General features: G+C 45.6%; 1 long non-coding RNA gene across 1 annotated transcript; it reads right to left on the reverse strand.

Moving 5' to 3' along the window:
* Nucleotides 1–14155: 14155 nt before the first annotated feature.
* On the reverse strand, nt 14156–19407 carry LOC140609454 (uncharacterized). Its single transcript, XR_012011284.1, has 3 exons — nt 17680–19407; nt 15994–16173; nt 14156–14438 (listed from the first exon to the last, which is right to left on the reverse strand). It is a non-coding gene; the product is annotated as an uncharacterized lncRNA (long non-coding RNA).
* Between the last annotated feature and the right edge of the window lie 3407 nt (nt 19408–22814).

The raw sequence follows: 22814 nt of genomic DNA on the forward strand, positions 1-22814 counted from the left end.
TTTTCTTGAAATACTGTCACGCCTACCTTCCCATTCACATATTGTTTATGGCTACTTTCATGTTAGATAGTTGCAACAAAGACAGTATGACTGGCAAAGCCTAAAATATTTGTACCTAGCTCTTTCAAGAAGAAGTTTGCCAACCTGTGGTCTAAACTAGAGTAGTGGGAATGGAAAGGGTGGAAACGATGGCAGAAAAATCTACACAATTCAAAGACAGATGGCACATTGGGATTCATTGACAAGGGAGTTTAATTCAAGGTATCTGTAGGGTCTCTAGCCAGGGACATATAAAGGAAAGCAATTTCGCTAGCTGAGATAGGGATGAGAAGAAGACAAACCAAGGAGTGACATGTTGTTTTTGAGGCCCCTGTGGCAGCACATGTGAACATGAATGCACTTATCTCTGGAGCCAAGGAGAGATGCCACAGGTGACTTGAGAGCCATCCACCTAGAGTGGAGAGGTGATGAGAAAATAATGGACCAAAAAGAGAGGAAAGCAGAGAACAGGAACAGACAGAAACCTGGGAAAGCATGTCAATTTAAAAAGAGAAAAGAGAACCAGTAATAGATTCAACAGAAGAATAGAAGGAATACCATGGCACTACGGAACTAACAGGAGGCAAAAATCATATGGGAGAGAGGATGACCAGCAGAATCAAAAGCTGTCCTAAGGGTCAAACAGAATGAGGGCATTTTGGAGGAGGTGACTGAACATATCAGAGCATCATTGTTGGTATTTGTGGACTGAATCCAAGACTGGGGAGAAGGAGAACAAACTGTGACAGCAAATGAAGACTAATCCTTTGAGATCTTTAGCTATTGAGGAAAGATAAAGACCAGCTGGCAGCTGGAAGGGGAAGCAGGTCTGAGGAGGGCTTTCTTGAGGAGAGGAGAGCTTTGGGTAAGCCTATTTTACACAAATGTCAATAGACTCTGGCATGAGGATATTTCCCAGGCTTTGGACAGTTTACAAATCACTCAGAAGCCTTTGTTTGCTTCCTTTGGAACGTATATCACTGCTATGGTCTGAAATGTGGATGCTTCTGGAACCCAAGAGCAAGATAAATGAAATGCTTCTTCTAACACAATCTAAAAATCTTCCTAGGTTTTCTGAGAGGTACCAAGGCCTTTTTAAGATCTTTATATATAAATCCTCATGTCTAGAGCTTCACATCCTTTGAGTTCCAAAGGTGGGAAAGCCATGGTGAAATCTGCAAGGTTGAGGAAAGGTTAGCATCTGGAGTCTTTGGTTTACCCCAGTGGAACGCCAGTCTCTCCTAAGCTTAGAAGGTTTGCCCTCAGACACCTTTAAAGGGCCCAAGGTTGCAGCTCTCAGGGATGTGCCTCTTCCTCTGCTGTTGCCTTTGAACCCTCAATTTGACATTCAATTGCTGATAGCTTTACCTTAGAGAGCATGGAATAGAAAACTAAAATCTTCCAGGTTTGGAACAAATAAGTCTTGGGTTTAGACCAACAGTTCTCATCTAGGGTCTATGTTGCCTCCAGGGCACCTTCAGCAATGCCTGGAGACATGTTTTGGTTGTCACAGCTAAAGGTAGGGTACTAGCATTTAATGGGTAAAGGTCAGAGATATTGCTATACATCCAATAGCATATAAAACAGTGGACCCACAACAAAGAATTATCCAGCACAAATTGTCAATAGTACCATACAACATGCTCTGACCCCCCTATACTATTGGAAAAGGTGTCTTTCATTAATTCACACTGAACTATGACGACTGATACTGTATTAATGTGTCTTTTTTGCTGGCGGGAACGGGTGACTTTACAGTCATAGGTACTTTTAGTTGCCTAACCCAAATCCACCCCTCACTTCATTTTCCTAACAAACTTTCTATTTAGTTCAGGAAACCACCCATTCCCAGACACAAAGGGTAATTAATACATGGTAATACAGGTTTAAGCGTGGGCATTGGCCCAATCAAACTAAAGGAGAATGGTACTGGGACACCTGGGTGGCTCAGTGGTTGAGCATCTGCCTTTGGCTCAGGTCATGATCCTGGGGTCCTGGGATCAAGTTCCACATTGGGCTCCCCACAGGGAGCCTGATTCTTACTCTGCCTATGTCTCTGCCTCTCTCTGTGTCTCTCATGAATGAATGAATGAATTAATGAATAAATAAATTAATTAAATAAATAAAATCTTTTTTTTAATGTAAAAAAAAGCAGAGTGGTACTAGCAAATGTTAACAATGGACTATTCAGGGAAAAATGCTTTCATACATACATAGTGATACCGATATCTATACATACACACATACAAGTATCTATACATACGGGTATCTCTATATATGTCTATATTATAGACACATATACATCTATCCTAAATTTTTACTCATCTAATGGATGTGTAGAAGCCAATCTGCACACAGACACAAAACATGCAACGTTCTTTATTGTAAATTCCATACAGCCAATTGATTTTTATAGAATAGTTTAATTGGCTTTGCCATTCTTGCATCTATAACCAACCTAGGTCTGCAACTGACAGATGTTGGCTGCTTTTGTTTATGTTAACAAGTAAGACAATGAAGACATTTGGTCAGAACTTCACTCATTTGTCAATAGGACCAGTGACTTTGCTGAATCAGATAATACTGGAAGAATGTATCCTCAAGTCTTTGTACTATTCACAATGTTAACAGTTTCAGAACAACACTCTTTAAAGTTCGATCTTCGTTGTTTACATTTCTCCATCACTTTCCTAAGAGTGAATCAAAAAACAGTGAATCATTACCTGACTCATAGCATTTGTCCATTTATGAGCTATAAACGTGCCCACCATGGCTAATTTCAAGCCATTGATGTGGGGTTGGAGAGGGAAGTACAGTGGCACATCATAACCTACTGTCACCATCATACAGATATGAGCCATGTAAATAGTGTCAAGGGCATAGGTAATAGTAAAAGTAGTGAAATAATTAGGAAGTGATGAGTTTTGAGTATTTGTTATCTTTGTTTTTGTAATTCATTTATTTTTTAAAGATTTAAAAAATTTTTATTTGGCACAGAGAGAGAGAGAGCACAAGCAGGAGGAACAACAGGTAGAGGGAGAAGCAGGTCCACACTGAGCAGGGAGCCCCATGTGAGGCTCGTTCCCAGGACCCCTGGATCATGACCTGAGCCAAATGAAGGGAGACGCTTAACTGGCTGAGCCACCCAGGCGCCCATATGTAATTAATTTCATTTTCAATTCATATAATTTAATTTTTAGTAACAGCTATGCTCAACAGCCAGTACGCAAAATTCCTGAAAATTTGGCAATCAGATCTCAGGAGCCTACAAACCAACCCCAGCACCAATGACTGGGGGTGAGGTTTTCTTTTTCTCTCCTACAGGGCGTGAGTAAGTAATCACATAGACCCAGTTTCCACTACCCGGGAGATGATCCAGCCTGTGGCGAAGGCCAGTGGTATGGAAAGCAAAATGGACAGAGAAAAAGCCTGAATCCTTCATGCCATCATCCAGTTAGTGACCAGACTATGCTTGGAAGACACCCCACCACCCATGTGCTCATGCAAAGTATCTCATGCCACTACTGCTTAAACCACCTTGTATCATGGTTTTATGATACTTATAATCAAGATCATTTCTGACAATATAGTTTATCGTTTTTCCTTTTTTTTTTCTCCTTAGGAAGCAAAGTCTTAATGAAAGAAATTATCTCTAATTATGGAAGTTTAGGCCTTTGAAGCTGGGGAAAGTGTTTTTGGAACCTTTCAGAAGCCAGGCTTATTCCATCTATATTCTTTATTCCTTTCCCTGCCATCCTGTCTTTGCCAGGCTCTCCTTCCAAACTCAATTTACTTGGCCCTCTCAGTATCCCCCGTCTCCAAAACAAAGGAGATTTTCTCCCTTGATGGCTTTGGTGTATACAAATTGCATATTGTGTTACGTTTTTTTTTTACAAGTCTGTAAGACTCCCAGCTTCCCAGAGGCCAGGCTGTTATATCATTTTTTCCCCCCTGTATCTCCAGTGCCCAGTACAAAAGTACTAAATAAAAGTATCAAGGACTAAACAGCAACCCTTCAAAGTGCGTATGCTGTACCCCTGAACTCCAATGTGACTGTATTTGGAGATGGAGCCTTTAAAGACATAATTAAGGTTAATGAGGTCATAGGGCAAGCCCTAACCCAACAGGACCCATGTCCTTATAAGAAGAGGAAAATATATCATTGATGCAGAGGGAAGGCCATGTGAGGACACACACACACACACACACACACACACAGAGCAGTCATCTACAAGCCAAGGAGAAAGACTTTAGGAGAAACCAAGCTTGATGGCCCCTTGGTCGTGGATATCCAGCCTCCAGAACTATGAAAAAATACATTTCTGTGGCTTCGGCCTCCCAGTCTGTGGCGGCCTGAGCAGATTAACACAAAAGGGGTGTTGAATGAATGAGCGTCCTTTAAGAAAGATAGTTCAACATGTACACGTTCACCTACTGCTATTAAGCACTTAGGTGCTTCCACCACTCCAAGAGTACAATCCCAACACCACTCTGACAAATTAATTTTTTTCTGGCTAAGGAAAGGAAGAAAGCAGACTATGTCTTTGCCATGGAAAACATAAAGATATTTTCTCCATAGGTCCTTCCATATCCCTAATTTCTGACTTTGTCTCTTTTAAGTTTGCTTTACACAGAGAATGATGAACCCAGTGGAGACCTGGGAACTATACACAGAGAGGAAATAGGACCAAAGAAAGGGGTTGCTTTCATCTCCTATGAAAGCAACGCTGTTTTTGTTGATACATATGGAAAAAATCAGGGCCAATTATGCATTGTGATTTGGCACTGGGGATACAGGCTCCCCACAGGCCCTTTCTTTCTTTCCACAGATATACCATTACAGTCCACGGGAGCCCCGCGCCCCCTGTTACTGGCAAGGCCAGTCCTCGGTGAGATGGACTTAGCCACAGGCGTCTCTGTCACTGTCAGGATGGGCTCCAAGTGCAAAGAGCGTTTCCTGTCTATTGACTCTAAGGAAGAAGAACCATCCTCGGTCAAGGAGCACCGAGTGAGGCTCCCAGTGGAGATGGTCACACACTGTTTCACACAGTGGGTGTGGGCACCCTTGTCTCAGCACCCTCTCGAGCCTCAGAGAACCCTCAAGACTGGAGTCTTCCTGGTGGCTCATCAGCTGCTTACTTCATGGGGGCTTCGGTTGGAGAATGATCAGTCTTCTTTTCTAATCTCCTGGTCTAAATCAGTGATGTTCAGAATTTTGGGGGAATTCTCCACTTTATCAGGGTGTTAGAAGACCTGGTTCTGGACCTGTTGTCTGCTAACTTCCTGTATGATTCCGGGCAAGTTCCTGCTCCACTAAGAACCTGTCTCCTCTTCTATGAGACAAAAGGGTTGGACTGAACGGTCTTCCAGCTGAAACATCTCCTAGGCGACCCACTACAGTAGCAACTAACTACACGTGGCTGTTTAAATTTAAATTAGTTAAGTGAAATTTAAAACATAGTTTCTCAGTCTCACATTTCAAGGGCTTTAATAGCTGTATGTGGCTGGTGATTCCCATATTGGACAGCACAGATACAGCATATTTCCATCATTGTAGAAAGGCCAGTTGGACAGCCTGGGTCTAATGCTCTCATTTTATCATGACTATAAATAGATAATTTCATTCCAAAGCCCAACAGTTGAATAGCACTTCTGCGTTGTGCACTTCAATACATCATAACATTGTTTTTAAGATTTTATTTATTTATCTGGGAGAGAGAGAGCATGAATGGGGCAGGAGCAGAGGGAGAGGGAGAAGCAGACTCCCCACTGAGCAGAGAACCCGATTTAGGGCTCAATCCCAGGATCCCTGGATCATGACCTGAGCCAAAGCAGACACTTAACTGACTGAGCCACCCAGGCGCCCCTTCAGTACATCATACCCTTTAACCACCCAAAATAGGTACGAGAGGTATTATTATGTCTCCCTTATCAGAGGAGGACCCTAATTTCAAGATTACATGAGATTAAACTGCTAGAGGGTCATGCTGCTGGTGAATACAGGCACTTTCCAAATCCAGCGTTCTCTCTAACACCTGGCACTGTTTCAGGGAAAGGACACGAGTGGCCTGGGTAAGGTCACTCCAGCCCATGGCAGCATGGGAAGGAAGATACAGCCATTGAGAGCTCACCAAGTGATACTATGTCTTAGTTTAGATTTTAAGTCCACAAGCCCTTGCTGTGTGACCACAGCCCAGTTATTTAAGGTCTCTGGGCGTCTTTCCCCTCATCTGTCAAATGGGGATGGCACAGTAGCAGATGCAAATAAAGTGCTTAGCTCAGGAAGTCAGGCGCATAACAACTGCTGGGGGGGGGGGGCAGTCAGCTACTGCCATCAGCACTCCCTCTATCCTCTCCCCGGGACTGCATTTCCTCTGTGCCCCAGCAGACCCACCGACAGCCCTTGCACACTTCCTGCCAGCTTATCTAAGGAAAGATGCTACTCTGACACACGGACAGCAACTCCCTTTTTTGAAACCTACTGAGGGATTTGGCCTCATAACCTCCTGTGGCCGTGAGTTCCCAGGCTTAATTACAAGTTGTTTAGGAAGAGCTCTCTCAGAGGGATTGGATTAATCCGCCTGGGCAGCGTGCCACAAGCAAATGGCTTTCCCCCCTTCATTTTTCCAAACCGTTTTGGTGCCAGGAACACATCATGTGCCTGCCCCCAAGGAAGGCCTGGCCACAGTAGATACCACCAGTGCACGTGGATGAAGGGGGGGCACCTGCAGAGCCTCCTGCAGGGTTTCTCCTCCCTAGTAGGGCACTGCAGCCAGACTGCAAAGCTGGCTCTGCCCAGCATGCATTTCACCTTCTGGAAAAGGCACAGCAGACACATGTCCCCCAGTGATGACTTTTCCTTCCCTGCCCACCACAGTGGAGTGCCTCAAAGAACAATATTTATACCGACGGAGCCTCAGAGAGTGGGGGGGGCCAGGCTACAAAGCCCGGCTCTACAAGAGCTTGGAGGACGGGGGGTCTGCCCCCTGAGTGGGCCGGCAGGGCACAGGCCTGGGTCCACAGGTGTTTCCCTCATCCCGCCCACCCTTTCCTGGGGCCCAGCCCAGGCCCGAGGAAGTAAGCGAGAATCCTTTGGCCATGCTTCATTTCTCTAGGAGCCAGGAATGGGAGGGTGGGCAGACCCTCGGTGTCTCTTGAGGCAAGAAAATGAAATGCTTTCGCTACTGGATGCAGCCATTGAGCATCACAGCACATGAGAGGTTGTGCGAAGCATTAACAGGGCCTGTTTGTGGGGTCCATCTGCTGACTACCACAGAGCACCTCAACCAGAGCCACGTGTATACCCACGGAGAAGAGGCACTCACACACTCATTCGTTCATTCGTTCACTCATTCATTCAACAATAACTTACCAGGTGCTTGGTCTTGGGCTGATCCTGAGACAAGTAAAACCCAGTTCCTCCTGCAAGAACCTCAGATATCAGTGAGGCAGTGGCAAGGAGGAAAGAAAAATGAGTTGATCTCAGAGTAAGTGCTAAAACTGAGGGCCCAAATGGATAAAGAAAATGTGGTCTATGTATACAATGGAATATTCCTCAGCCATTAGAAACGACCAATACCCACCATTTGCTTCGACGTGGATGGAACTGGAGGGTATTATGCTGAGTGAAATAAGTCAGTTGGAGAAGGACAAACATTATATGGTCTCATTCACATGGGGAATATAAAAATTAGTGAAAGGGATCATAGGGGAAAGGAGAGAAAATGAGTGGAAAATATCAGAGAGGGTGAGAGAACATAAGAGACTCCTAACTCTGGGAAACGAACAAGGGGTGGTGGAAGGGGAGGTGGAGGCTGTTGGGGTGACTGGGTGACGGGCACTGAGGAGCCACTTGACGGGATGAGTTATGCTATATGTTGGCATATTGAACTCCAATATAATATATATATATATATATATATATACAAAAAAGGAATAATTAAAAAAAAGTAAAACCGAGGGCCCAGCAGGGGGCAAAGAGGTGCACACAGGGGTGAGGGAGCTCCCACGGGAGCTGGGCCTGGGCGCCGAATGAGGAGTTAGAGGAGCTGCGCTGGGGCGGCAGGTGTCGGGGAGAGCTCTTCGTGTGCCTGGTCCCTCGCTGTAGAGACTCGTACCCCGAGAGACGGGGAGAGCCTTTGGTGGGCTGCGAGGAAAGGGGTGACGCGATCCGAACACACGCTCTCATGGGATCGCTCTGGCTGTTCTGTTGATAACCGACTGTTGAGAGGAAGAGGAAGGACGGAAGCAAGAAGATGGTTTTGGGGGGGCTCTAACAATAATTCAAATGAGAGCTGATACAGGCTCGTGAGCCCCAGCTCCCCAAGCGGTGCTTGGTGTATAGTAGACACACAATCCAGGGTTGAAGGAAAGACATACCCAGGCATCATCCCATCCACTCGGGGTACCCTTTACCAACCGGCCAGAGCAAATCTTCTTTGTCTCTCAGCAAAGACAGCCCTCAAGTAATAGCTATAGTCTCCAGCTTCCTGTTCCTTGCTGTAATTTTCTTCCAAGTCTTTGAATAACCACCTGGCTCGTTGAGTTTGCCTTCATAGCATGCTCTCCCACTCTAAGCGCTTTGCAGAGTGCCCACTGTATCTCTGGGGTGGTAGGAACCCCATTCCATGGAATCGAGGGGACTCTGCTTTGGAGAATAATGTTAGGTGAAGCCACCCTTGAGCAGTGGGGAATCCTCACAATCCCCACAGACCCAAGAGCACTCTGAGGCTCCAGGAGGAGACATAGCAAATGACAGATACCTTGCCCCCCCACCCCATAGTACAATAGATGCCATTCTTCCAGGGTGCTCAGGAGAGACCCTGGCTGTCTTACAGCAGACTCTCTTTTGTTTCATTTCTCTCCCTTACATGGTGAGCAGTGTCCTTCAAAGGAAGCATTTACAGGAAAATGTCTCCACAGGCCTGATCCTTTTCTTTGAAAACATAATAACGCTCAAGAATGACAACAATGTAAATCACCAGAATCATTAAGCAGAATCTCATGAATTAAAATTGCTTACATCAGGGTAAGATTAGGTCAGCTGCCTTGAAGGGAACCAGAGAGGCTGGGGTTCGCTGACTCCCAGCCTTTCAAAAGCAAATATTGTCAGAGCTCCACCGTCTCAGGAGCACGGATAGTCAAGCCTGATAAGACCATCCTTGTCTGGAAAGGAACAAATTACCGTGCCGCTCGGGCTCTGAGACCCCTTCATCACCCATCCCACAAAGACAGATTTCCCTGGAAATGCTGATAGGATTGACCCTCCAAAATGTCTTGGTCTGTCTTTGCAGGCATGAGCCACCCCTGCTCATAAAATGGGTGGAGGGGACAGGGCTCCCCAGAAAGTCCAAGATGCTGCCTCATGAAAAAAGTTACGGTCAAATCACCAAGCAAACCCAGGAAGGTCTGATTGCCCCAAGGGGGTTGGAAATCCTCCGAAAAGCAAAACGGAGCCTTTATGTCTCAGGCCTAGGAAAAGCCTGAGAGATTCTAGTGCCTGAAACAAATAACAGGAAAAATATGTCAACTGTGTGGTTGCGGCATAAATCATGAACAAGAACACAATTATAAGACTCCAGAGCTGCAGGAGGAGCAGTCGCTTGAGTACAACTCTTGATAACTATTGAACACAATTTTCACCACCGAGAGGCAGGCAGTTTGTAACCGCGTTTATTTTCGGATGTCAGGAGTGACTTGCCCTGGAAAGCTATGGTGTGCTCCTTTTTTCTTTTCTTTTCATTTGTAATAAAGTAACATTTATCTTTGAGAAATTAGGACTTGGTTGCTTCTAAGAGTAGAGGAGACTCCAGACAAGGAAGAAGAGAATGGCCTGGAGGATTAAATGTTGGTGTAAGCACCCAGTTGTGTCTGAATTCCACATTTGATTTCTGGGGTCCTTCCGCTTCACAGGCCAATCTTGATTTATCCGATTTGTGCTCCACTATTTGGGCATTCCTTTGCACCATCTTTCCTTTTTTTTTTTTTTTTTTTAAGAATTTATTTATTTATGTATGAGAGACACAGAGAGAGAGAGGCAGAGACGCAGGCTCCATGCAGGGAGCCCAATGTGGGGCTCGATCCCAGGTCTCCAGGATCACACCCTGGGCCAAAGGCAGACGCTCAACTGCTGAGCCACCCAGGCATCCCTGCACCATCTCTCCCAATGAGGTGAAGCAACCCCTGGAGGGTGAAGGCGCAATCCCTAACGCTTGGGTTCGGGGTCAGACCGCCCAGTTCCAGCTGTAGCCCTGCCACGGTTTAGTTGGAGAGTCCCTGGGAAGTTGTGTAATAACTCTGTACCTCCTCCCCTTCTCAGTAAAAACAGGAATAAAAATAAAGCGGTCAAGAAGATTAAATTAGATCATTCATGTAAACCACTCAGCTCTCATGAAATATCTGCAGAATTGAATTAAGAATAGACTAGAGCTGAGGACAAGGAAAGAACAAGGGTCTGCATAATGCATGAAATGTGAGCCTGAAGCCCCTGGTCCCCAGGGAATCGAGAGCTGACCTCATAAAAACAGTAGTGACTCTCCAACAGCCATCCATTTTCATTTGGGAGGAAAATATTTTTGTATTTTAAAAATTAGCAAAAGAAAATGATTTAAGGTGGGTGGCAATCCAAAGGGCCAGTTATCACTGTCACCAAGATAGAGGCGAACATAAAGTAAAAATTAAATAATATGTATTTGAAAACATAACAATGAGAAAACAGAAATCATGAAAAGGTAAATCGTAAAGCAGCCCAGGCAAAAAGAAATATCTAGAAAAGGTTTATCTGCCACCTCTGAGTGCGGCCATTCTCTGCCACACAGCAAGGAATCCTCTTGGTCCATCCTGGGGAGTTTAAAGTAGAGGATACAGGAGCCAGCATGCTCAGGAAATGAGAGGCCCAGAAAGGAAAAGAAAGGTCCAACAATTCATTTTTATGATGTTTCATGATTCTTAAATATTATTTAAATAATAACAGCTCAATGAAGTATCCCCATTTTACAGATGAGGACATTGAGGCTCGGGAAGGGACCACAAGTCATGTCACCAGTTAGGTGGAAAAGCTGAGATTACACCCAGGTTTGTCTGACTTCCAAGCCGGTGCATCCCAACGTCAGGGGTCATGAACCACACACACACACACACACACACACACACACACACACACACATACACACACACACACGTGGAAAGACATATCGATTAATCTACTATGCCCATTAACAAGTCAGTCTTTCCTTAACACCAGCTGAAAATAGTGGTAAAGCGACCTTTCTTCTTTCCCTTACTGGATCTTCCCACCATCCCTTCACCCCCCCCCCCCCCCCGCCATAATGCAGCTACCCTCAGGCATGTTTCTGTGAGGCAATATGAGGTTTCAGTGTCCCATAATGTCAAGCTGCCAAGCAGGAAAGGAAAGCCGGTTTTAACAATGCATCTCATTTTTCACCTAATTAGTACCAACACACTTAGGGATGTTAAGGGTGAAGTCTGACTTGTCAGCTGCTGGCAAACACAGACCCATCAGTGTAAATCTCATCCCGGACAAGGAGGGGGTGGGGGTGTTTCCCCGGTTGAAGGCTGTTGTTCTTGGCTGGGTGGTTGACAAAACAGGGTCCCTTCGCTTCTATGTCTATGGTTCTGGGTGAGTCTGGTGCTGCCTCCAACAAGGCTGACCTCCCTTCCAGACTAGGAGTTTCTTGTGATGCCTTACACCTAAGAAGCCAGGCTCTGAGGGAGTGAAGCGACAGGGCCACCCCTTCTTTCGCCCGGGGAATAGAAGCTGCATTATATCAACTGTCCACCACTATGGATTCTCCTGGCTCTCTATTTACAAAATGGAAACAGATGAATTCAATCAAACATAAGCCCCCCGAATTATGGCTTCCTTTATACCTTGTGGTAAAGGAGTTTATACATAATTGGCACATGATTTTCTCCAGTGGTTTCAAGTTGTTCCCAAACGTAAAAAGGAACCTTTCAGTTTGGGAATGAGATGGTTTTGTTTCAAACCAATCCATCATGCCTTCCAAAGGCAGAGAGGGTGGGTCGGCTGAGCGAAACCAGGAAGGCGGCCAGCAGGTCGTGGCCTCGCTGTTTTAATTGGGCAGATGGGGGCAGGCAGAGGGTCAGTGAGAAGAGAAGCACAAAACCTCCTTTTGGCACTTGTGGTGGTTCTGGGGAATGAGACTCTGTCACGTTTGGGATGGAAAGCCACCGCCTCCCCCACCCTTACCCCTGCAGTCTGTTACTGGACCCTGAGATACAGAGGTAAGTGCTCTCCTTTTTCAGGTCAAGGTCAACCAACACCCAAGGACTCCACCTTTTACAGACTCTATAGATCAAAAACACCCTCCGCCAGCAAAAGCCAATTTACATAATTGGTTGGCACCAAAAAGCAAGGCAGTCATCGTTCAGCTATGTTTACGCAAATCTTTAATGAGAGTCAACATAAAAAACAAGGCAAGACCACTCTACACTTGGCTTTAAAAGAGCTGGGTTTGGAGCTTGAGAAGTCTTCCTAAATTCCTACTCATACAGTCAACAGGTTAATATGTGTTCAAGGCTTCTTCCAAATGGGGAAGCTAGATAATGATCCGATTACACTAAGGTAAACAAAAGGGCAATTGTGCTCACCCCGGATCAGGAGGCATCTTAAAACCTCTTTCATATTTATTTTCCACAACTTAGCAAGTCCAAAAGGGAAATGCTCAACTTCATTAGAGAGGATTGCTTACGTGTTGTGGAAACAGCAGGTCACTCCAGGCTCTCGGGGCATTAAAGATTCATTTAGGAATTTTACCGAGACCCACAGGCCCTACTGGTTCCACCTGCAAACTTTCCTCAGAGATGGTGGATACAAATTTGGGACGACAGAGGCACCATTTGGGACAGAAAACATCCGCGACAAACTGCTACGGATTTGTTTGGGGGCAATGAGGCCTTTGTTATCAAGTAAGTCTGGATTGATTGTGAACTCATTGCCTTCCAAGCCCAGAAAATCAAATGTGGCTCTTCAGTGCTACACTGAGTTTGGCTCCTCTTTGAGCCCTCTCCCGAACAAGTAGGAGCCAGGAGCTCCGGGCCGCAGAGGAGAGTAACGTGGCAGGAGCCCAGGCCAAGTGTGCATTGGGTAGTGAAAGCCAAAAGGCTCAGGGTCCTTGGAGAGCTTCATAAGAATAGCACCGAAATTAAAGCCTGGACCATTGGCCCAACCATGGGCAGTGGAAAGGAACCATAGTAAGCAGAGCAGTGGTTTGGAGGTTGTGAGCCCCTGAGAAGGAGCCCCATGACCACTATTTATGAGACCTGTGGTACACGGCCTTTATGATGACCCCCAATGTTCACTACCTCCTGGTATTATGGCCTTGGACACCCCATCCCCAGAGTGTGAGCTGGACAGAGACTAGCTTCTAACCGATAGAATATGGCAGGAGTGATGGGATGCTATGAGATTACTGTCAAAGTAAACCAGAGCCAAACAGAAGTTAGGGCAGTGAAGGCAAACTTTAGTCCGGAGCTATTGTAATAGAGGAAGAAGAGTGTTTTCACTGTAGAACTGGGTACAAAGGACAAGTGGGACTTATGACCATGGAGTGGGATGGAAATCAGTGGATGGAAAGTGACTAAGAGGAAACCTGAGGAATGAGGGGGATCTGGCTAGCCTGACACAGCAGGGTCCTTCCCGGAGGCCGGCCAGGGTGATAAGACATGGAGGGCTGGGAATGAGGAATTGTATCAGGTATCAAGATACCAAGGGTAGGGGATTCTGGTTAAACTGACTCAGTAGGATTCTTGCTAAAACTGGAATAAGGAGGCCAAAGACGGAGCTGAGTTCTGAGCTTTAAGGACTTAGAGGAACCCGACTCATGTTAAGTAAGGTCATTACAAAGAGACCTTACCCTCCTTGCTCTCTCATGTGATTGCTCTGATGGAATTCAGCTGCTAAGACATGAGCTGCCCTGTGGAGAGGCCCACGTGGCAAGGAACTGATGAGAGGCTCCAACTGCTGGAAAGCAAAGAACCAAATTCTCCATCCAGTAGACTTTGGGGAACAGAATTCGGCTTGGGCTCCCCTCCACCCCCGCCCTAGCCTTCAGATGAGACCACAGTGCCAGCTGACATCACGATGGCAACCTTGTGAAAGACCTTGAGGCAGAGACACCCACCTAAGCCACCCCCCCCCACACACACACACAGAAAGTGTAACATAAATGTTTCTGACATTAAGGTGCTAGGTTTGGGGGATAATGCATTACACAGTAGAAGAATACTAATACAGCGCCTCTGTGGTTCTGGATGGAGAGGGAGTCACCGAAGGTTCTCATGGGCACTAGGACTTGATCTTCAGAGCCTTAGGGCATCTACGGAGGGCTGCCTTAGTGGCTGGGTGATTCCTTCATTGGCTAAGGAAGCAAATGAGCGGGAGTAGGGCTATAACTCACCATCATTGGCAACACAGCAAATCACAAAGACCACCACAATTGTGGAGTATTAGTACAAAGCAAAGGGAACAGAGAGTAAAACCTACCAGGGTATTCTCTCCAGGGAAGTTTTATGGTTGAAAAGAACAGAATCCATGTCCAGGATAATAACAACCAAATGGAAGAAACCCTCAGGGTTTACAGAGTGTTTTATATCTGTGATGTCATCTGCCCCTCACAAACACCCTGCAAGTTCCTTCTTGGACCTTGAGGGATCATTTGGAAGGATTAGCAGAGGAGCACAATTTCCCACATATCCAAGTCAGAAGGATGGTCCTTGTTTATTTGAGAAGGAGACTGACTTCTTGCACCAAGCACAAAGCTTCCGGTGAGGAGGGAAAGGGGTTGTCTGCTTAGCGAGCCCGATGGGCAGCATCAGTCCCACCACAGAGAGAGGAAGGCCACAAGTAAGGCACCCTCACACCTGAGCCCAGGCCAGAGGCTGTCTCCAATCCTGCAGATGAGGACAGTAAGGTCTGTGGAGCTGGTCCAACTCAGCACAGCCAGGACGTGGTACATGTGGAAATTAGGCCCAGGTCTGACATGCAGCCTGTGGCTCTTCTGCTCCCAAGTTAAGTTGCTGACTACTTGGCATACAAGTCCTAGTTAAGACCTCTTCCTAAGTTCCCCGTGCACTTTTCTCCAGGCCTCAGCAGGAAACAAATGAACAAATCCGTGCTCTAGCTGCAGTTACATCGTCCTTCGTCTTCTCCACTTCTCACTCCCAGTCAGCCCCCAATCATCCGCCCTCCTACATATGGAGCAAATCTGTTTCTTTTCTCCATTACTGTTCCCACGGCCATACAGCAGGTGACTCTGCCCCCCCCACCCCACCCCCCCCCCGACCTCCTCATCACCAGCCTCCTCAACTCCAGGCTGGGGCCTTATCCACAGAAAGAATTTGTCAAAACCCAGATCTGACCCTATTGTTTGCTCTTTCAAACCCCACAGTGTCTCCTCATGTACTAATCTCGTTTCCTCAATCATGTACAAGGTCTTCCACCGACACAAGGTCTTCCATGGACACTCTGCCCACCATCCATCCCAGCAGCTCTGCTCTTACCCTCCCTGCCCCCTAGTTTATGTTCCAGCCATGGCTGGGACTACTTCGGTTTCCTCAAGCAGATCGTGTTGTCTCAGGCTCTAGACCTTTCCTAGAACTGTTCCTTCAATGTAAACCACTCTTTTGCTCTGACACACTTGACTAAATCCTACTCCATCCCTAAAACCTAGGCATCTCTTCCTGCCCCTCCTTCCCCTCTCCAGTATAGTCCCTCCTTCCTCTGTGCTCGCATTATACTCTGGGCATCCAGTCACCATCACTGGACATCACGTTATAGCATCACCCGTGTATGTGGCCTGCCTCCCACGTCTGCTTGGGGCAGGAGCCTGCACAAGGAAGGAAGCATGCACAAGTGGCCAGAGTGTTCATAATCAAAATAAAAAGACAAGCAAAGGAGTGGGTGCACACACTAACCTCCTTGCACGCAGATTCAGACTTGCTCACTCACTCTTTCCTCAGAGCAAATCCTATATCTGGATTCAAATCAAGCACGACTGCTTGAGGGAGCTCCAAACAGATGTGTAAGACCGTCAGGCTATCGCCAGCAGAGACGTGGGTGTGTTTCTCAGAACAGTAATACCACCAAATGCTCCACTGAAAAGAAAAATGAATTTGTAAGGGCTCTAATATTGTCTCTTTCTGGGAAAAAGAAAGGAATTTCAGGTCAAATAAATTTGAGAAATGCTGCATAATTGTATATTAAATGCTCTGAGAAGTTCTGCAGTTTTTTTTTTAAGGCATATAAATGTCTTTGATCTCACATTCCCCAAATACATTTTGATTATGGCCCATCCCTCCTTCTGTCTCTTTTCCACACATCATCATCCACAATATTCCCATTCTAAGCACATTTTAAGAAGCGCTAGTTGAATGAAGGCATGTTTAAGCTTCGGAGTCAAGGGGACCCTGGTTTGACTATCTGCTCCACCGTGTTCAAGCAGTGCACGCGGCCCATTTGAACATCCCAACCTGCCTGGATTTCCTCACCTCTGCAAAAAGGGAGAGTAAATTCCACCTGGGAGGTTATTGTGAGGATTAAAAGAGACACTTTAAGTTAATCACTTGACACTTAGTATTTAGTTGCTAATTCAGTTTCTTTCCCCATCCTTTGCCTTATTTTTTCCCCCCAGAGCCCTCTCTGTATGGCCTTAAAGCCTCTGGCAAAGTAAATGCCAGCTGCAGGATTACTTGCTTTTTAGGACACCAAGCAAGCAAACACCAAGCCTTACTAATTTTTTTTCTACTAAATTAACCTAAAACCGTATTTACTGCAGGCAAACCAGCAAACCCTCCTGTTCAAACTGACTAATCGCTATTTCCAAATAATGACTCCTTTTGTGCCATGGATATCAGAAGACCATGACACAGACAATAAAGCAGAATGTCCTGGCGCCCGTGAGACGCTCAGTTATAAATTAGCTCCCCAACTAGAGGGTTGGGGCCACGAGGGTACTATTCAGAACACACAGCACACACAACCTTCGTTTTGTTTCTCTTCCTTTGAATAAAAATGTGTCTGATGCTTCACCTACAATGAAAATATTCTACAAGTTGTAAAAAACAAAAGTAATAACACACTTCATAGGCATGCATAACCATGAGATAATTGTGCTTCTCAGTTCGTTGATGTCACCCCCCCTCCCAACGGGGGTGTTATAATGTATGCCTTGTTGTGCAGTAGTTCCCCAAAATATTATTCATAGGAGGTTTATAATAACAAAGCATTACCATAATAAATACTGGTCACAGGAGTCTTCTATCGGAGGCGAAGCCCACTAAACTTGCTCACATTCCCTACCCTTGAATCAAGATTAAATTTCACTTTTTTAATCAAAGATTCTAAATCCTGAGAACTATGAACCTTGAAATTGATACCCTTTTTAGAAAGAAAAATTAGATCAGAACTGTCAGAAGGAGAGATCAAAATGACAGGAGGCAAATCAGATGACGTGTGTGTAAGAGGTTTTCTTTAGTTCAGCTGTCAGGAAAACATTGAAGCGTCTTATCTCCCCAAAAGCCCCAAAGCCACTGTCCCAGGCCAGGCAAGCCAAAATTGTTTTAAGAAAAAATAAAGGCACAAAGGCTTCTTAGGAAACTCACGTTTAAAGTGTTACTTAAGCCCACAGCTTCGACCAGCAACAAACGGGGAATCCAGGATGGTGGTAGGCAAATGAGAGAAGAAATTATTTATACTAAAGATCAAATCCTGTTAAAAAGAACTCTAAAGAGACCAGGGTTGTTTAATTATTTACCCTATTAACCTATCAAATATTCTTTCAAGTAAGTGGGTCAGGATTTAGACCTTAGAAATTTAATTATTTTACATAATTTTGTTGGAGAGGCGTTTGTTAGAATGCGATCTGACCTTCAGCTTTGATTGAAAAGAGAGCCTATTTTTTAAAAATCCCTTTCTAATGAAGTATTGGTAACTTCTCCCGAGGGGTCATTGTCTGGAAGTCTCTCAGATCATTTAAAGTGGATAGTGCAGCAGGGTTAAATCTGTAGTTAAGCAAAATGTGACACACAGGTTTTTAAAGTTGCTGTGTTCTGAAAGTTAACTGGAAGGACACTTGCCTTTGCCCCTACAAAAATATTCAGAAAGGGTTTGCATGTAAGCTCCTGTCTTTGTACGGAGTACACAGTGATCCTGGGAGAATAAATTACTGGCCCCAATTCTTTACCCTCCCTGGCCCTGGCCTCATCATGGGCCACATATCCTTCCCTTGCTACAGGAGGAAGGGTTCCAGCAGAGAATCAGAATCATAAGGAGGGATATGCTGGATTTATTATAGGGATGAGATCTTCTGGGATCTTGGGAGTGAGTTAAGCAGTCCTTTGAAGGGCATCATGCTTGCCTTTGGTGCCAGGCTTCAGGCCAGCGGATCCAGCCCTTGAAAAGGAAAGCTGTATGCAAAGCGAGGCAGAGCAATGGCCAACTGGAGCCCACAAGGACGCACTAGTTCCTATATGGTGTCTCACTGCCTCCAAGTCCCCAACATTCAGGCAGATCTGCAGAATTGCTGGTGGATTTCTCTACCCCCGTGGAGCTGTCCATGAGCCTGGCCCATGCTTCAGAGCAGCTGAAGAGAGAAGTCTGGTGGAAGCGAAGGAGCTGCGGGGTGGCTGCTGGGCACACCAGTGGGGCAAGTCAGCAGGTCACCAGTGAGAGCAACAGCCAGAGACATGACCGTGGCTTCACTTCCACCCTCCGGATAGTGTGCACACCGTCCCTAACTTTGAATTCAGCCATATGGCTTGCCTTGGCCGTACCAGTTTGATGTCCAGAACTTAAGAGACCTTAAGTCCACCTCATGCAGAATTAAAGAGTAGCAGAGCAAGCTCGACACAAACTCAACATCCACAGCCAGAGGCAGAGGACCCCAACCAAGCCCCCAACTAGATGAGCTAAATCTCCCCCAACCTGCGGATGTGTGAGCAACAACAGGTGATCACTGAAGCCCCTGGGTTTGGGGAAGCAATGGATTCAGACCCACCTTTGCTTGGTGATTAAGGACCCCTCTCCCTACCCATCACCCTCGAAGTCCGAATTCCTGCAGTGTGCAGCTGCCCGCGAGCACATGCCCACGAAGTGAGGCCACGGAAACCCCGCAATAGGAATCCAGCCTATTTGCCTAATTTCAGGAGACCCTCTTCTGAAAAACAAAATAGCATGAATTCAACATTATACCCCAACCATAGCTGCAACAATACAAAACCTTGAGAGATACAGTTAAAGAAATGAGCAAGTGCTGCCTAGAGACAAATCTAAAATCTGATTGAGGGACATGAAAAAATGGAAAGATACACAATGTTCCTACATGGGAAGAATCAGCATTATCAAGAGGCTAGTCCTCCAAATTAAGTTGTGAATGCCCTGTAATAGTACTTAAAATCCCGGTGGGGTTTGAGTGGGGAAAGCTTGCTAACATCATGTGGGAAAAGAAATGTGTGGGAATAGCTGAGAATTACTTTTCCAAAGCAAGGGAAACACTCTTGGAGGCTGGTGGCGAAGCCTCTTCTGGCTCCAAGGACACCATGAATCTTTTCTTCAAAGACCTCCACTTCTGTTTCCTCTCAAGGACATGCCAACGAACTCCGTTTAGAGACTCAATAAAAGTTGATGAGGTAAGTGCATATCCACAAACACACAAATAAAAGTTGTGTGTGTGTATGTGTTTGAATTTCTTGTTTTAGGCATGCCTTCCCATCCTTTGAGCTATTTCAAAAGCCTAGAAGTTGGGATTTGTCCCCAGACAAGAGACAAAACAAGACGCAACCCAGTGGCTTCCAAATACACTCTTGATGGTGCAGAAGCTTCATCTGCTTGGTGGTGATACAGACTCATGACAGATCTCTGCTCAAGTCAGGAGGAAGAGACTGATGTGAAAAGTTTCTAGTTTTGCAGCAGATCTGAGACGGACAGAGCTGAAGTTAGTTTGGTCTTTAAGAAAAAGGCTTCATTTGCGCTCAAAAGCCTTCTGTTTCTAACCATGAAAGCCCTCAGTATCAAGGAAATCACACACCCAGCCACTAACACTCAACTCTGGGTTTTTCCGGACTGCTAGGCTATTCCTTATGTGAGCAGTATGGGCTACAGACTTTTGAGTCAAGGCTTTACCGCGATAAGATTTTGAGAGGGAGCTCAAGCAAGCAAGTTTACAATCAGCCAACAGATAGTCCCCAGCTCCTTTTGTGGCCCAGAGTCAAGGGGGAACTCAGAGGACAATCTGATGGGCATTGTGCTCCCAAGAAGGCTGCAGCCGTGAGGGGTCCTGGAGCCAAAGTGAGGTTCATGGATAACCAACGTGGGGGCTGAGTGTGGTGAGTGAGGTAGTTCAGCTAGAGTCAGGATTCAATAGGAGAAAGTCCTGGGTTTAAACCCCTCTTGCATAGACCGTATCACTGTCAGCAAACGACCTGGTCTCTTAGAGGCTCTCCTTTCCATCAGCAGAAGGAAGGTAATCCTGGTTCCCACTTGCTAGATCCTCCTGGGATTCGTTAAGACAGTTATATAAGCTCTTAGCACTGTGCCTGACACACAGTAGCACCCTGTAGATGTCTTGCATATAAATTATTGTTGAAAACAATGTTGTGAGTGCTGTGGGCTTTAGACTTTCAATAGGCAGCAAGGGGTGGGATTGGGGCTGTTGATTGAGCCTAAGGAGTTGGATTAGGCTTCTCAGAGGAGGGAATGTTTGACCTGGAGCCTTAAGACTGAATGAGATTTCAACAACGAGTGATGAGGGAGGCCTTTCCAGGATGAAGAAAGAATAGGTGCAGAAGGGTAGAGGGGAACAGTGACATAGAGGAAGCTGGCCCAGGTTGTGGGGTGCCCAGTATGCCACAGTGAGGGTCAGGGACTTCTTCACATAGGCCATGGGTGGTCGTGGAAGTCTGTGACATCCCAGTCAGATAACATCCATTTCTTATATCTCCTCTCCCTTCCAAAGATAAAAAAACTCCAAAATCAGAGAAAGGCAAATGAGGGGTGGTTAACAAGCAGGTAAGGTCCCCTTGTCCATGACACCATGGCTCCTGTGCAGCCTATCACACCATACAGCCATGGCCTGACCTACCCACCGTACCCCGGCCGGGCCAGCCTGGTTGCCAGGCTCTTCCGTTTTCCCAGAGCTCCTTCAGGTATAAGAAAATATTTTTCCATTGCAAGTCTACTAAATGTCATGTCTAATTTAATCCTAAATACATTTCCACAGAAAAAGGAGTCAAATGAGTAAACCTCTCCTGTGTCCCTGATTTCTTGTTTCCCTAGTCCTTCACCCACATCTCCGTTCCACCTTTTTTTTTCTTTTTCTTGCTTTCTTCCTTTTTTTTTTTTTTTTTTTGTAAGGAAAGTAAAAGTGGAGGGAGAGGGAAGGGACAACTCTGCCACTTACTGATTTGTTTTCCACACTTAGCCCTGGATTTCTTTCTCTCTGACCTGCCCTGAGACAAGACAGATACAACAGTGCCAGAGGGAGACTGACTTATTTATCTTGAAAGCATAAATTACCTCCAATTATCAGAATACCAACTATTTCCAAGTAGGCACCTCAGCCTCTCCTCAAACATTCTGGTTTTCTTAGCTGCTCATTTAAGTTTTTGCAAGGTGGCAGAAGGTCAGAACATCAGGGAGAAATCTAGCTTTGCTGTAGATCTAAGCCCTCTCCCCCATTCCTCCTCTGTTTTCTTCCCTGCTCTTCCTCAGAGGACGACCCTCAATGATTCTGATCAGAGTCAGATGGTGGGAAGAGCCCTAGTTAGGGACAGGACACCCAGCTTGCCACCACATATTCCCATGGGAAGCCACCTTATCCTTTCCCCTGAGGCTCACACTCCACATATGTAGGACAAAGGGACTGAAAAGTCTCTCCCCCAAGACTCCTTCCCATGCTCACTGCCATGATGTCAAGATTCCAACTCAAGTTCACCTTTTGTGTCTGAATCATGCCCAGTTTGATTTCCAATGATTTATTAAAACCTCCTTGTGCTGTATGCGTTAGCACAGAGCTACTTGAAGTGTGGCCATGGACCCAGGCCAGTCTGCAGACTGTTATTGGCCTGTGATGAGATAAGCGGGAAAAGTTGAGAGTAAGCCTTGGAAACTTTCTGGCAATTTGACATGGCTGTGACATCCACACACGTGACAAGCCACCTCAATGAGTTGCATGTGGCACAGAACTGTGTACATGCAATAGGACCACATATAAACAAAATGGAAATCAGAGAGAAATAAATCCTCTAACCAGGTGATCAAGGTTAGCACCAATGGTCATAAATCATGTTGATAGCTTGTACCCTCTATACGACATGATGAGGATGGCCTCTGTGGTCTTTGTCCCAATAGCTCCTAACTCCGGTTTTATGAGAAAAAAATATCGGACAAATTCCAATAATGGGCCATTCTACAAAATACTGCCCACTATGCCTTAAAACTGTCAAAGTAATCAAGAAAGGCAAATTTGAAAAATGTCATAGCCAAGAGGAGCTACGAAGTCAGACCAATTAAATATTATGTGGTATCCTGGAGGGGATACTAGAACAGATAAAGGACATTAGGTAAAAACGAAGGAAATCTAAATAACCATTTAGTTAATCCATTTCTTAAAAATAGTAACAAACTTGGTCCTTACCACAGATAATTTAAGAATCATTCCAACATATATTAATTCATCTAATCTTCCCAAAAGCTCCGGGAGTTATGGAGAGTAAGCATTATGGTTGCCATTTTATGGATT

This window comes from Canis lupus, chromosome 18 (assembly GCF_048164855.1).
Source record: "Canis lupus baileyi chromosome 18, mCanLup2.hap1, whole genome shotgun sequence".
Classification (NCBI taxonomy): Eukaryota; Metazoa; Chordata; class Mammalia; order Carnivora; family Canidae; genus Canis; species Canis lupus.